General features: G+C 43.7%; 1 long non-coding RNA gene across 1 annotated transcript in view; it reads right to left on the bottom strand.

The window, feature by feature from the left end:
• Nucleotides 1-14465: 14465 nt before the first annotated feature.
• The window catches only part of LOC119280899, an 11672-nt gene continuing 11201 nt past the window's right edge, over nucleotides 14466-14936 (bottom strand). Inside the window, exon 3 of the long non-coding RNA XR_005138206.1 lies at nucleotides 14466-14537. This is a non-coding gene — a long non-coding RNA (uncharacterized LOC119280899). The remainder of the gene's footprint in view (nucleotides 14538-14936) is intronic.

Raw genomic sequence — 14936 nt, 5'->3', positions numbered from 1 at the left:
TCGGCAACCTTCAAGCGGAAGCCCAGCGAGGGTGTCGGCCACGACCTGACTAACCACACAAGTCTCTCGTCCAGGTTTATCGCCTATTCGGGTTCCATCCGCAAGGAGATCCGGCCGGGGTGTTGCTCACGGCCCCAAACAATTTGTGCAGGGTTCCCAAGCCCACCATCCGGGTGCCACTTGGTACACCAGGCCACTGTGCCTAGTCTGTCCCAAGCCCACCTGTACCGGGTGCCACTTGGTAGACTACTAACACTACCTACAAACACCAGAAACTAGTTGCAACTCCTGGACAAAGATCGAGTTGATTAATAAGTCGAGAGAGCTTGGAGCGCCCGGAGCCCAATGTGTGGTAGTAACTGATCAGGGATCACAAACACAGAACTCAGTTCCTGAGGACGGCTGCAATGAGACAACCCACCATGTACTCCTACATGGCCTCTCACCGCTACCTTTACCAAAACGTGTTCACACACTTAGCTCACACACAGTAGGACATGTTCACACACCTCCAATTCATCCCTGATGAATCAGACCTGACACAACTCTAAGCAATAGCAGGCATGACAAACAAACATGAATGAGTAGGCACATCAGGGCTCAAACAACTCCTACTCATGCTAGTGGGTTTCATCTATTTACTGTGGCAATGACAGGTCATGCAGAGGATAAAGGGGTTCAACTACCGTAGCAAATAACAGTTGTATCGTTGTTGTCCTAATGCAGTAAAAGAGAGCAGGAGCGAGAGAGTGGGATTTTTATCGGAATGAACAAGGGGGTTTTGCTTGCCTGGCACTTCTGAAGATAATATAGTTCTTCATTGGTGTCATCGAACTCATCGTCAGAACCACGTCTATCGAGAGGGGACAAATACCGGCAACACAGAAGGAAACACAATCAATGCAATGCACAATATGATGCATGCTCATGACATGGCAATATGCTTATGAATTGAGCTAATGCAACTAAAACCAGATTAAATGAAGTTGGTTTGAATCAAAGATTCAAATTCAAACTCCATATGTGATTTATTACATGCCATTTAATTGAATTGTCCTAAACAGTAGTCATAAGTTGTTCTAACATGCATGAAAATGGTACAGATGGATAGATTGGATTTTTCTGATCATTTTTCATATATAATTTATTTCATTTGGAGTTACGGTTGATTTTCTATGATTTTTAGAAGTTTATACTAATTTCTGGAATTTCCTGATTTATTTTAAATCCAGAAAGCCATTACTGCGTCAGCATGATAGTAGCATTGCGTCAGTAGGTCAACCAGGTTGACCCGGGTCAAACCTGACCGGTGGGTCCCGCATGTCAGTGACTCAGGAACTAATCCCGTCAAAACAAGCGTTGAGTGAGGTTTGACTACGGCTTGGGCCCACAGTCAGTGTCTGTTAGGGGCTAACTAGATGTGATTAGTGCCTAATTAAGCGGCCACGTCATCATCACCGGCGTCTTAACGCCAGCGACCAAATCCACGGCGGTGCGCACCGGAGTGGCTCGGGGTTCACCTACAGGAGGCCGTTTGGGCTGCGGGCAGTCCCGTTGGAAAGCTAGCAGTGCGGCGCATCTAGGGGAGGTGACGGTTGGTGCTGGAGTCGCCGGAAGAGTGGCCGGCAACGAGGTTTGGCGGCGGCGGCGTAGTTCGGTCGACAAGGGCGACGGCTGCGGGGCGTAAACGAGCTCGGGAAGAGGGGGAACAGACGCAGAAACTCACAGCAGAGACGACGGGATGGTCAACATGCTCGGGGCGTCCTTGACGGCGCGATTCGACGATGACCTCCAGCGGCCAGATGCGGCGGTGACGAGCTCGATGGCAACGGTTCGGGGCACCTGCGGTCGTGTGCTTCAGCGTAGAGGTCGAGGGGGACGCGGGGAACCTCTTTGCCATGGGGGTTAAGCGAGGCGACGACGGTGGCCGCGCAGGCGGGGAGCGGCGGCGACGACCGTGCCCGGGTGTGCTGCGGGGAGAGGAACAGAGGGGGGGGGGAGTGCAGCGAGTGAGGGAAAGGAGCGAGGAGACACGGGGCGTCGTCGTGGCGTCGCTAGGAGGGCCGGGGAAGCAGGAGGTGGCGCGCGCGTGCCCACGCGCGGTGACCACACGCCCTCCTGCCTACTGGCAGGAGGTTGAAGATGGTGGGGGCGACTGCTGGGCTGGGCCAACAGTTCTGGGCCGCAGCTGGGCCGCCAGGTAGGTTAGGTAGGTGGCCTGGTGGCCTTCTCTCCCTCTCTTTATTAGCTGTTTCTGTTTTTTCTAATTTCTGCTACTGCTTTGCAAATAAAATACTAACCAAAACACTTTGGTTAATTCTGTAAATTTTTGTGAGGAATATTTGAACTATTTTCAAACCACACAACAAATTTCAGAATATTTGGAGAAACCAATATTTAATGGTAATTTTAAACTCCAACTCAAAATCATAATGATTTAATTCAATGACCAAAATGTCCTGGAAAAAATATGCATCATCTCTAGTAGAGGCTTTCACCTTTTTCCATAAATCATGAACATTTAAAAAGGATATTTTGAGGTCATTGAAAATATTTTGGTTGAACCTATTTGAATTGCATTTGTGCTAGGGTTTATCAATCCCCATTTCAAATTTATTTAAATTGTAAACATGATGACAAGAGAAACAAGCAAAGGCAGCAGGGGCTGAGCTAGGGCTGTGACATGAGTAGAACGTCGCCGGTGCCCAGAAGCGGGATGAGGCGAAGACATGCACGCCGGCAGATCTTACCCGGCTTCAGGGCTCTCCGAGGAGATAACACCCCTACTGCTGCTCTGCGGGGTCTCCGCATGATCACTATGGCAAAGTGAATACAAGGTTGCTCCTAGAGCTGTTTTCTGTAGGTAGGAGAGGGCAAGGCTAGCTCCTTCCTTCCTATATGATTGGGTCTATTCGAGAAGCTATCCCCCTTGCATGGGTGCCCCGGGGGGCTTATATAGGCCTGCCCCCCAGGGATACAATGGTAATCCGGCTGGGCGCGGGTCCCAGCCGTCTGTCTCTCAGGCTGCCGTCTTCTCCGCCGACTACTGGGGCCCGCCGACTAGCAGGCCCCGCTGACAGGCCTGGTACTGTAGCGGTGCTTCTGATGATGCTGGCTTGGTCATGGGGTCATGGCAACAGTGCCGCCCTCTGGCGGACGATCACTATCGCCATTCCCCGTCTTGTCTGGTTAATGGCGTGCGGGGCCCGTGGGAGGGGCCGACCGACACCAGGGGGCCGACTCCCACGGGTCCGTCTTCAGGGCGCTCTCGTCGTCTTCTGTTCTCCCGCTGACGGGCGGTCCCGCCGTCTCCGGGCCGTACAGGTAGGCCGTCATGGGCATAGTGCGCCGCCCATTGAGGCTGAGGTCAGGGCAGGCATGGCAACAGTGCCGCGCCACGATGGAGATCTCCAGCGATACGGCGCACTGTAGCCATGCCAGCCCCTTGTAGGCAGGGTAGAGACGCCCACGCAATGACCGTACCCCGCCCCTGTCCACCGTGGCGAAGGCAGGAGAAGGTTGGAGTCGTGGGCTGACTCCCATAGTCGTCTTATCTTAGAGTCGCCAGCCGAGAGTCGGCTCATCTCGAAGTCGTCAGCCAAGAGTCGGCTTAATTCGAAGTCGTCCCTAGAACTCGGCCGTGAGGGACAGCTGCTGCCGACTCCCAGGAGGCGGCTCTTCATCGTGGGGTCTTGAGGCGCAGTTTGCCCCGATGTTTTGAAAGGTTTTGGGGCTCGGGTTAGCCTACCCGTGGCCCATTACTCCGACAATTACCATACCACTCTGGTGCGGATCGTGCTCTAGTTGACCTACGAGGTTCAGTAGTAACTTGATGAAGTTTCATGATCATTATCATTAGCTTCCTCTCTAGTTGGTGTACGCATCATGGGAACAGATTTCTCGGATGAGCTACTTTCCAAATTGAGAGAAGGTACAATTATCTCATCAAGTTCTACTTTCCTGCCACTGATTTATTTCGAGACAAACTCCTTCTCTAGAAAGGTTCCATTCTTGGCAATAAAGATCTTGCCTTCGGATCTGTGGTGGAAGGTGTACCCAATTGTTTCCCTAGGGTATCCTATGAAGACACACTTCTCCGATTTGGGTTCAAGCTTATCAGGCTGAAGCCTTTTGACATAAGCATCGCATCCCCAAACTTTAAGAAATGACAACTTAGGTTTATTGCCAAACCACAGTTCATACGGTGTCGTCTCAACGGATTTGGACGATGCCCTGTTTAATGTGAATGCAGTTGTCTCTAATGCATAACCCTAAAAACGACAGTGGTAAATCGGTAAGAGACATCATAGATCGCACCATATCTAATAAAGTACGGTTACGACGTTCGGACACACCATTACGCTGTGGTGTTTGATACGTCTCCGTCGTATCTATAATTTTTGATTGTTCCATGCCAATATTATTCACTTTCATATACTTTTTGGCAACTTTTTATATTATTTTTGGGACTAACATATTGATCCAGTGCCCAATGCCAGTTCCTATCTGTTGCATGTTTTTTTGTTTCGCAGAAACCCAATATCAAACGGAGTCCAAACGGAAAAAAAACGGACGGAGATTTTTTTTGGAATATTTATGATTTTCTGGAAGTAAAATCAACGCGAAACGGTATCCGAGGTGGGCACAAGGTAGGGGGCGTGCCCTACCCCCCAGGCGCGCCCCAGACCCTCGTGAGCCCACCGTAAGGCGGTTGACGCTCTCCTTCTGCTGCAGGAAAGCTAATTTTATGAGAAAGATCTGGGCGAAAGATTCACCCCAATCGGAGTTACGGATCTCCGGATATAAAGGAAACGGTGAAGGGGTAGAATCTGCCAACGCAGGAAACGCAGAAACAGAGAGATAGATCCAATCTGGGAGGGGCTCTCGCCCCTCCCAAGCCATGGGAGCCAAGTATTAGAGGGGAAACCCTTCTCCCATCTAGGGAGAAGGCCAAGAAAGAAGAAGAAGAAGGAAAGCTCTCTCCCCCTTGCTTCCGGTGGCGCCGAAACGGCGCCGGGGGCCATCATCATCACCGCGATCTTCACCAACACCTCCGCCATCTTCACCAACATCTCCATCACCTTACCCCTTCTATCTACAGCGGTCCACTCTCCCGCATCCCGCTGTACCCTCTACTTGAACATGGCGCTTTATGCTTCATATTATTATCCTATGATGTGTTGCCATCCTATGATGTCTGAGTAGATTCCTATTGTCCTATCGGTGCTTGATGAATTGCTATGATTGGTTTGAGTTGCATGTTTTATTATTGGTGCTATCCTACTGTGCCCTCCGTGTCACGCAAGCGTGAGGGATTCCCGCTGTAGGGTGTTGCAATATGTTCATGATTCGCTTATAGTGGGTTGGTGAGTGACTGAAACACAAACCCGAGTAAGAGGGATTGTTGCGTATGGGATAAAGTGGACTTGATGCTTTAATGCTATGGTTGGGTTTTACCTTAATGAATCTTTAGTAGTTGCAGATGCTTGCTAGAGTTCCAATCATAAGTGCATATGATCCAAGTAGAGAAAGTATGTTAGCTTATGCCTCTCCCTCAAATAGAATTGCAATAGTGATTACCGGTCTAGTAACATAGTCAGTTGCCTAGGGACAATTTCACAACTCCTACCACCACTTTTCCACACTCGCTATATTTACTTTAGTTGTTTCTTTATCTAAGAAGCCCCTAGTCTTTATTTACTCGCTCTTTATTATCTTGCAAACCTATCCCGTCACACCTACAAAGTACTTCTAGTTTCATACTTGTTCTAGGTTATGTAAACATTAAGCATGCGTAGAGTTGTATCGGTGGTCGATAGAACTTTAGGGAATATTTGTTCTACCTTTAGCTCCTCATTGGGTTCGACACTCGTACTTATCAAAAACTGTTGCGATCCCTTTAATTGTGGGTTATCAAGACCTTTTTCTGGCGCCGTTGCCGGGGAGCAATAGCGTGGGGTGAATATTTTCGTGTGTGCTTGTTTGCTTTATCACTAAGTAATTTTTATTTGCTGTTCTTAGTTGTTCTTTATCTTTAGTTATGGGTAGGAAACGCAAAATACCAAAAAATTAGTTGTACCTACTGCTCCAATGGTTGAAGAACCACACAAAATCTATCACACTACTGAAGCTTTTTACTTGGATCATCTTCGATCCCTTTGTGCTCGTGCTGAAACCCCAACTAGCTTAGTTGAGGGCAAATCTTTAGATCAACATGCTTGTTATGTGCGACACCGTATATCTGAAAAAGGGAAACTATTATGGGGTCAAATTCAACATTTGCAATGCTATGCTTGGAATTTATGTTGGGAATATGATTTTACTTGTTGTTCTGAAAACCCTAAAAAACACCTTCCCTACCAATGCGAGTTTATTGATAATGGGATCTTATCTTCGTATGCTAAGGGTGTTTATAGTTACTACGATGTTCAACAAATTGAAGAATTTGTTGCTTTTAAGGGTGCTTTTGAAATTGCTTCTTTGATTGAAAAGTATGATGCTACTCTCCACAAATCTGAAAATTTTGCCATACTTGAATATTGTTATGATAATTATGCTTCTAATGCCTATGTTAAACTATATATTGAGAAATTCTCCGCTGTCCAAGAAGAGACTAATATTTTGCAGGAATCTATGGAAGAACAAATTGATGAAACTATGAGCTCATTGGATGAAAAAGATGATGAGGAGAGCGAAGAACAAAAGGAGGAAGAGCGGATTAGCTACCCGTGCCCACCTTCTAATGAGAGTAACCCTCCAACTCATACATTATTTAATTCCCCTTCGTGCTTACCGAAGGATGATTGCTATGATGATTGCTATGATGATTATTATGATCCCATTGATTCTCTTGAAATATCCCTTTTTGATGATCCTTTCTATTCTTGTGGCCAAGATGCCAATATGAATTATGCTTATGGAGATGAACTTGCTATAGTTCCTTATGTTATGAATGAAATTGTTGCTATTGCACCCACGCATGATAGTCCTATTATCTTTTTGAATTCTCCCAACTACACTATATCGGAGAAGTTTGTGCTTATTAAGGATTATATTGATGGGTTGCCTTTTACCATTGCACATGATGATTTTGATAGATATAATATGTAGGTGCTTTCTTCTCCTACTTGCAATTATTATGAGATAGGAACTATGTCTCCACCTCTCTATGTTTCCAACACGATAGAATTGCAAGAAACTGTTTATACTATGCATTGGCCTTTACTTGGTGTGCATGAATGGTTCTTTTATGACATGCCGATGCATAGGAAGAGAGTTAGACTTCGTTGTTGCATGATATATGTTACTTTGTGCTCACTACTAAATTACAAATCATTGTTAATTAAAATTGGCTTTGATATACCTTGGGATCCGGGTGGGTTCATTGCTTGAGCACTAAATGCCTAGCTTAATGGCCTTAAAGAAAGCGCTGCCAGGGAGACAACCCGGAAGTTTTAGAGAGTCATTTATTTCTGTTGAGTGCTTTCATATAGTTTAAAAATAAAATAAATAAAGAGGGGAACCTAAAACTTTTCAAAAAGGAAAGTGAAAGTGAGAGAGACAACCATTGTTGAAGTGGGAGAGCTCCTTGAACTTTGTTCATGCTCACGGAAACTTTGTGAATCTTGATTACAGAAACTTTTCATCAAAAATAATTATCCCCTTGTACAATTCCATTGTATTATAAAAATAATGTGCTAAGGTTTGCCTTTAGGATGTTTACAATGTTTGTTGGTTTGTAAGGTGCAGGACAGAAACTTTGGCTGTAGTGAACGATTTTAATTTTTAACTGGAAAGTCAATTGGTTCTGATTACTTTTGCACTGTCTTGCTATACAACTTGTTTATTTGTCCTAATTTTGGTAGAATTTGTGGGGTACTAGAAGTATGGTGGATGTTCAGATTGCTACAGACTGTTCTGTTTTTGACAGATTCTGTTTTTGATGCATAGTTTGCTTGTTTTGATGAATCTATCAATTTATATTAGTGGATTAAGCCATGGAAAAGTTATATTACAGTAGACACAATGCAAAAAAAATATGAATTGGTTTGCAATAGTACTTAGAGTGGTGATTTGCTTTATTATACTAACGGATCTTACTTAGTTTTCTGTTGAAGTTTTGTGTGGATGTAGTGTCTAATCGAGGATGTTTCGATGTGAGAAGAAGGAAGAGAGGCAAGAGCTCAAGCTTGGGGATGCCCGAGGCACCCCAAGTAAAAATTCAAGGAGACTCAAGCGTCTAAGATTGGGGATGCTGGGGAGGCATCCCCTCTTTCTTCAACAAGTATCGGTATGTTTTCGGATTCATTTCGTTCATGCATTATGTGCAAGTCTTGGAGCGTCTTTTACAATTAGGTTTTTCTTTTTCTTTTATGCACCATGCTGGTATGAGATAGTCCTTGGTTGATTTATAGAATGCTCATTGCACTTCACTTATATCTTTTGAGTATGGCTTTATAGAATGCTTCATGTGCTTCACTTATATCATTTGAAGTTTGGATTGCCTGTTTCTCTTCACATAGAAAACCGCCATTTGTAGATTGCTCTTTTTCTTCACTTATATTTGTTAGAGCATGGGCATATCTTTTGTAGAAAGAATTAAACTCTCTTGCTTCACTTATATCTATTTAGAGAGATGACAGGAATTGGTCATTCACATGGTTAGTCATAAAATCCTACATAAACTTGTAGATCGCTGAATATGATATGTTTGATTCCTTGCAATAGTTTTGCGATATAAAGGTGGTGATATTAGAGTCATGCTAGTGGGTGGTTGTGGATTGTAGAGACACTTGTGTTGAGGTTTGTGATTCCCGTAGCATGCACGTATGGTGAACCGCTTTGTGATGAAGTTGGAGCACAATTTTATTTATTGATTGTCTTCCTTATGAGTGGCGGTTGGGGTCGAGCGATGATCTTTTCCTACCAATCTATCCCCCTAGGAGCATGCGCGTAGTACTTTGTTTTCAATGGCTTGTAGATTTTTGCAATAAGTATGTGAGTACTTATGATTAATGTTGAGTCCATGGATTATACGCACTCCCATCTTTCCACCTTTGCTAGCCTCTCCAATACCGCGCACTTTTCGCCGGTATCATACACCCACCATATATACCTTCCTCAAAACAGCCACCATATCTACCTATCATGGCATTTCCATAGCCATTCTGAGATATATTGCCATGCAACTTTCCACCGTTCCGTTTATTATGACACGCTCCATCATTGTCATATTGCTTTTTGCATGAACATGTAGTTGACATTGTATTTGTGGCAAGGCCACCTTCATAATTTTCATACATGTCGCTCTTGATTCATTGCATATCCCGGTACACCGCCGGAGGCATTCATATAGAGTCATACTTTGTTCTAAGTATCGAGTTGTAATTGTTGAGTTGTAAGAAAAATAAAAGTGTGATGATCATCATTATTAGAGCATTGTCCCAAGTGAGGAAAGGATGATGGAGACTATGATTCCCCCATAAGTCGGGATGAGACTCCGGACGAAATAAAATAAAAGAGGCCGAAGAAGCCCAAATAAAAAAAGAGGCCATAAAAAAGAGAAAAGGCCCAAATAAAAAAATGAGAGAAAAAGAGAGAAGGGACAATGCTACTATCCTTTTACCACACTTGTGCTTCAAAGTAGCACCATGATCTTCATGATAGAGAGTGTCATATGTTGTCACTTTCATATACTAATGGGAATTTTTCATTAGAACTTGGCTTGTATATTCCAATGATGGGCTTCCTCAAAAGTGCCCTAGGTCTTCGTGACCAAGCGAGTTGGATGCACACCCACTTAGTTTCTTTCGTTGAGCTTTCATATACTTATAGCTCTAGTGCATCCGTTGCATGGCAATACCTACTCACTCACATTGATATCTATTGATGGGCATCTCCATAGCCCGTTGATACGCCTAGTTGATGTGAGACTTTCTCCCTTTTTGTCTTCTCCACATAACCTCCACCATCATATTCTATTCCACCTATAGTGCTATGTCCATGGCTCACGCTCATGTATTGCGTGAAAGTTGAAAAAGTTTGAGATTATTAAAGTATGAAACAATTGCTTGGCTTGTCATCAAGGTTGTGGATGATTAAATACTTTGTGTGATGAAGATAGAGCAACAGCCAGAATATATGATTTTGTAGGGATAACTTTCTTTGGCCATGTTGTTTCGAAAAGACATGATTGCTTTATTGGTATGCTTGAAGTATTATTGCTTTTATGTCAAATGATAGACTATTGCTTTGAATCACTCGTGTCTTAATATTCATGCCATGATTAGACATATGATCAAGATTATGCTAGGTAGCATTCCACATCAAAAATTATTCTTTTTTATCATTTACCTACTCGAGGACGAGCAGGAATTAAGCTTGGGGATGCTGATACGTCTCCGTCGTATCTATAATTTTTGATTGTTCCATGCCAATATTATTCACTTCCATATACTTTTTGGCAACTTTTTATATTATTTTTGCGACTAACATATTGATCCAGTGCCCAGTGCCAGTTCCTGTCTGTTGCATGTTTTTTTGTTTCGCAGAAACCCAATATCAAACGGAGTCCAAACGAAAAAAAAAACGGATGGAGAGTTTTTTTTGGAATATTTATGATTTTCTGGAAGTAAAATCAACGCGAAATGGTATCCGAGGTGGGCACGAGATAGGGGGGTGCGCCCTACCCCCCCAGGCGCGCCCTGACCCTCGTGAGCCCACCGTAAGGCAGTTGAAGCTCTCCTTTTGGCGCAAGAAAGCTAATTTTATGAGAAAGATCTGGGCGAAAGATTCACCCCAATCGGAGTTACGGATCTCCGGATATAAAGGAAACGGTGAAGGGGTAGAATCTGCCAACGCAGGAAACGCAGAAACAGAGAGATAGATCCAATCTGGGAGGGGCGAGAGCCCCTCCCAAGCCATGGGAGCCAAGGACCAGAGGGGAAACCCTTCTCCCATCTAGGGAGAAGGCCAAGGAAGAAGAAGAAGAAGGGGGGCTCTCTTCCCCTTGCTTCCGGTGGCGCCGGAACGGCGCCGGGGGCCATCATCATCACCGCGATCTTCACCAACACCTCCGCCATCTTCACCAACATCTCCATCACCTTCCCCCTTCTATCTATAGCGGTCCACTCTCCCGCATCCCGCTTTACCCTCTACTTGAACATGGTGCTTTATGCTTCATATTATTATCCTATGATGTGTTGCCATCCTATGATGTCTGAGTAGATTCCTATTGTCCTATCAGTGATTGATGAATTGCTATGATTGGTTTGAGTTGCATGTTTTATTATTGGTGCTGTCCTATTGTGCCCTCCGTGTCGCGCAAGCGTGAGGGATTCCCGCTGTAGGGTGTTGCAATACGTTCATGATTCGCTTATAGTGGGTTGGTGAGTGACTGAAACACAAACCCGAGTAAGAGGGATTGTTGCATATGGGATAAAGGGGACTTGATGCTTTAATGCTATGGTTGGGTTTTACCCAAGGTTGGAAAAAGCGCTAGGCGGTAGGCGGGCGGTGACTCTCTGCCTAGCGCCTAGCCTGCCTAGGCGTAGCCTAGGCAGGCCAAGGCGTTTCGTACAGTAGCAGGTTAGGAGGAGAATTATTTGGGTAGACTTTGCACCATAGTACGTTAGAAAGACAATGTGGTGATAAAGATAACATACATCAGGCAACGTGGAGAGCTAAATAGTCTATTCAATGGGAAGTAATACGCCCATAGAAATATCAAATATTCAAATATATTATAGGCAAATATCACACAAGACCCAATTAGCATAGCATTATAAATTATGAGCTCAACAGTTCACACATCAAAATGAAGTTCTTTAATTCCTAGAATCTTATTGGGAAGACTTCTCTCACAATCAAAAAGGGAAATTCCACATGGACGCACACACGAACAGTTTGACTCAATGACATAAAGATATGTGATAAAAAAAGTACTTAAGAAAAGACACCCTGCATTTGGGCCTCCTCAATTATCAATAGTCATTCTCCTCATCTGAATGCATCTCCTCATCATCATCAAACTCCTCTTCTTCAGAATCGAATTCTTCTTCTTCATAAAGTTGTCTTAGTCTCGCACTTCTACGTGGCTCGAGCAATTCATTGACTCTCATCGCTTCTCCAATGCCACTCCCTGGCGTCCCTGTACTATCCATCTCCTCCTCCTCATCATCCCTATAGACGATTTCTGCATAATCATCTCCGCCCTCAAAAAGAAAACCTTGAGCTTCGGTAGTTTCAGCGGATAAGAGGACATCAATGATCTTCTTCTCCTTGATCATTTGTTTCTTGGCCATCATTCTCGAGTTGAATTGTATGAACACAAGAGAGTTTAGACGTTCTGTAGTTAGCCTGTTTCTTTTCTTTGTATGAACATAAGGATTAAGAACAGGGAACGTTTTGACATGTGACGGACTACTCTAGCTAGATGTGAGATTAGAGAGTAGGAGACTAACATTTTCGAAGGTACTCCAAATCCTTTCACAGACCGAAGAACTTGAGGTCAATGAGAGGATTCTCACAGCCATCCTTTGTAGAGCTGGTGCTTCAGTTCCATAGAGCCTCCACCAAGATGCTATGAATGAAAGCAGAGAATCAAGTGAACAATGTATTGCATAAATTCTGAATATATACTTAATAAATTAGACTTTACAAAATTACACTGCATACCTGCATTATAATCAAAATTCTGACAACTCCTCGGAAGCTTCTTTGCAAATGATCCTTCTCTATTCTGGAATCTCTTTAATTCAAAATTGACAGCTTGATCTTGCTTGTCATCATCACCATAATAAAAGGTCTCCACACAGCTAATGAACCCTTCGGTTATTGTCCCATCATCAAAAATATTAGTATCAGCATAGCTATAATATGGATTCAGTAAGTATGCAGCCAAGTGCAACGGAGAGTCAAGTCGATCTTTCATCTTTTTCTCAACAATATTAATCACATCTTTGTAACGTGACTCCACATTGCCATAGACTTCCTTGATCTCTTTCTTTGCCTTCACTATTTCTCCATATACAAAACCCATAGATGGCTTGACATCCCCATCAACCAAAGAAGGACTTTTACCAAAGGCTCAAAGACATTCAGGCAAAGCTTCAAATCTTTCCAAAAAGCCATGCTCATCATCGTAGCTATTGCTACCTTTCCCTTTTTTGATTTAACTTCTCTTAGTTTGTCCCATCTACCATCAACCACCATCTTCCTCAGTTGATCCTTTTTTTCTAGAAGGCTTTCCAAAGTTAGATAACCAGAAGCAAACCTAGTGACCCCTGGCCTTATGATCTCTTTCCCTGAAGAGAAGTGTCTCATGCAGTCCAAGGTCCGTGTGTGCCCATAGACAAAGATAGTGAATGCTTTTGCTTTTTTCAAGTACCTTACTAAACCTTGGCAGATCGCCAATTCCTTGCAACATCAAGTTAATGGTGTGCGTCGCACAAGAGCTCCAAAACATGTTCGGCCGCTTCTCCAACAACATCTTCTTTGCCCCCATGTTATTAGAAGCATTATCAGTCACTACTTGGACCACATTTTCAGGACCTACTTCTTCAATTGCTTCATCCACTAATTGGAAGATGACTTCACTTGTGTGCGACACAGCCGACATCTCACTCGACCTTATAAAACTAGAACCATCAGCACTGTTTGTGCACAAGTTCATTATGCTTCTCCTCTTCCTATCTGACCAAGCATCAGTCATAATGGAGCAGCCATTCTTCATCTTTTCAGCATCACGTTCTTGCAGCAAACTCTTCACTCTTGCATGTTCCTCACTCAGCAAAGTCTCTCGAAGGTCATGTTTAGATGGCGGCTCAAATCCAGGACCAAACCTCCCAATGGCTTCACACATTAACTTGAAATCATCGTTGTCACAAGCATTGAATGGTATAGCTACAATTGCAATACAAACAAAATTAGTAAGTGAGAAGGCAACCAATGGTCAAACATTACAAAGAAGTAAACTATAAATGGCAGTGTGGGTAAAAACAAATATTTAATTACCATGATTGTACACCCCACTAGCCACATACTGTTGCACTTCATGTGTTCTCTTTTTCCAAAATTCCTTGTTTATCTTCTGTTGATGCAAGGCTTCGGCTTGAGTCAATTTAGGATCAATAGGCTGTGCCCACTTGTCAATAGGACCTAATTTGTGTGGCTCCGTTCTTCCGATATGAGCAACTTCTTCATCTCCAACGCGAGAAATGTTCACACTTTGTTTGAGCTCTTGCTCACGGGCAGTCTTTTCCCTCCTCTTATTAGATGCATCCTCAAGAGATTTCTTGCACCTGTCATTAGCTTCCTGAGAGCTTTTCTTGCATTTGACCACAGCATTACCAATATGAGCCACATGCTGCTTGTGACGATAAACACCTCCCGTGCTCACATGGTTACAGAACATATACTTTACTTTATCCTTGTTGGAAGCATCAGCTAGACTCCCGTACTCTCATCCCACATCATCTGACTTTCTCTTAAGGACATTCTCTTCCTGCGATGCCGATGTTGCATTTGTGTCGGACATCCTACAAATAATCAAATACACAACAAGTAATAGCTCAGTAATTCGCATTGCTGATTCTAAAAAAATGGACCAGATCTACCAAAGTCTAGACCACAGGTACGCATAAATGCAGAGAATAATCAAAGCAAGAAGCAATAAAGTTTGTTTGTATGTGTATGCGTATGTCCAGATCCTAGAATTGAAGCAATATAAATTATGAAATTTCATAATATATGCAGAGCGATATAAAGTAGGCAAGAAGCTGTATATCGACAAATTCCAAGAAACTTTCTGCCGTGAAGTAAACACTAAATAGATAATACAAAAACTACCACCACTGGTGGAAAAAGGGCCTTTGGTCGCGGTTCGCAACTGCCATTAGTCGCGGTTGCGCAACCGCGACAGACCGGGCGCGACTAAA

The sequence above is a fragment of the Triticum dicoccoides genome, chromosome 3B (genome assembly GCF_002162155.2).
Source record: "Triticum dicoccoides isolate Atlit2015 ecotype Zavitan chromosome 3B, WEW_v2.0, whole genome shotgun sequence".
In the NCBI taxonomy this organism is placed as follows: Eukaryota; Viridiplantae; Streptophyta; class Magnoliopsida; order Poales; family Poaceae; genus Triticum; species Triticum dicoccoides.
This window is presented reverse-complemented; position numbering and strand designations above follow the sequence as displayed.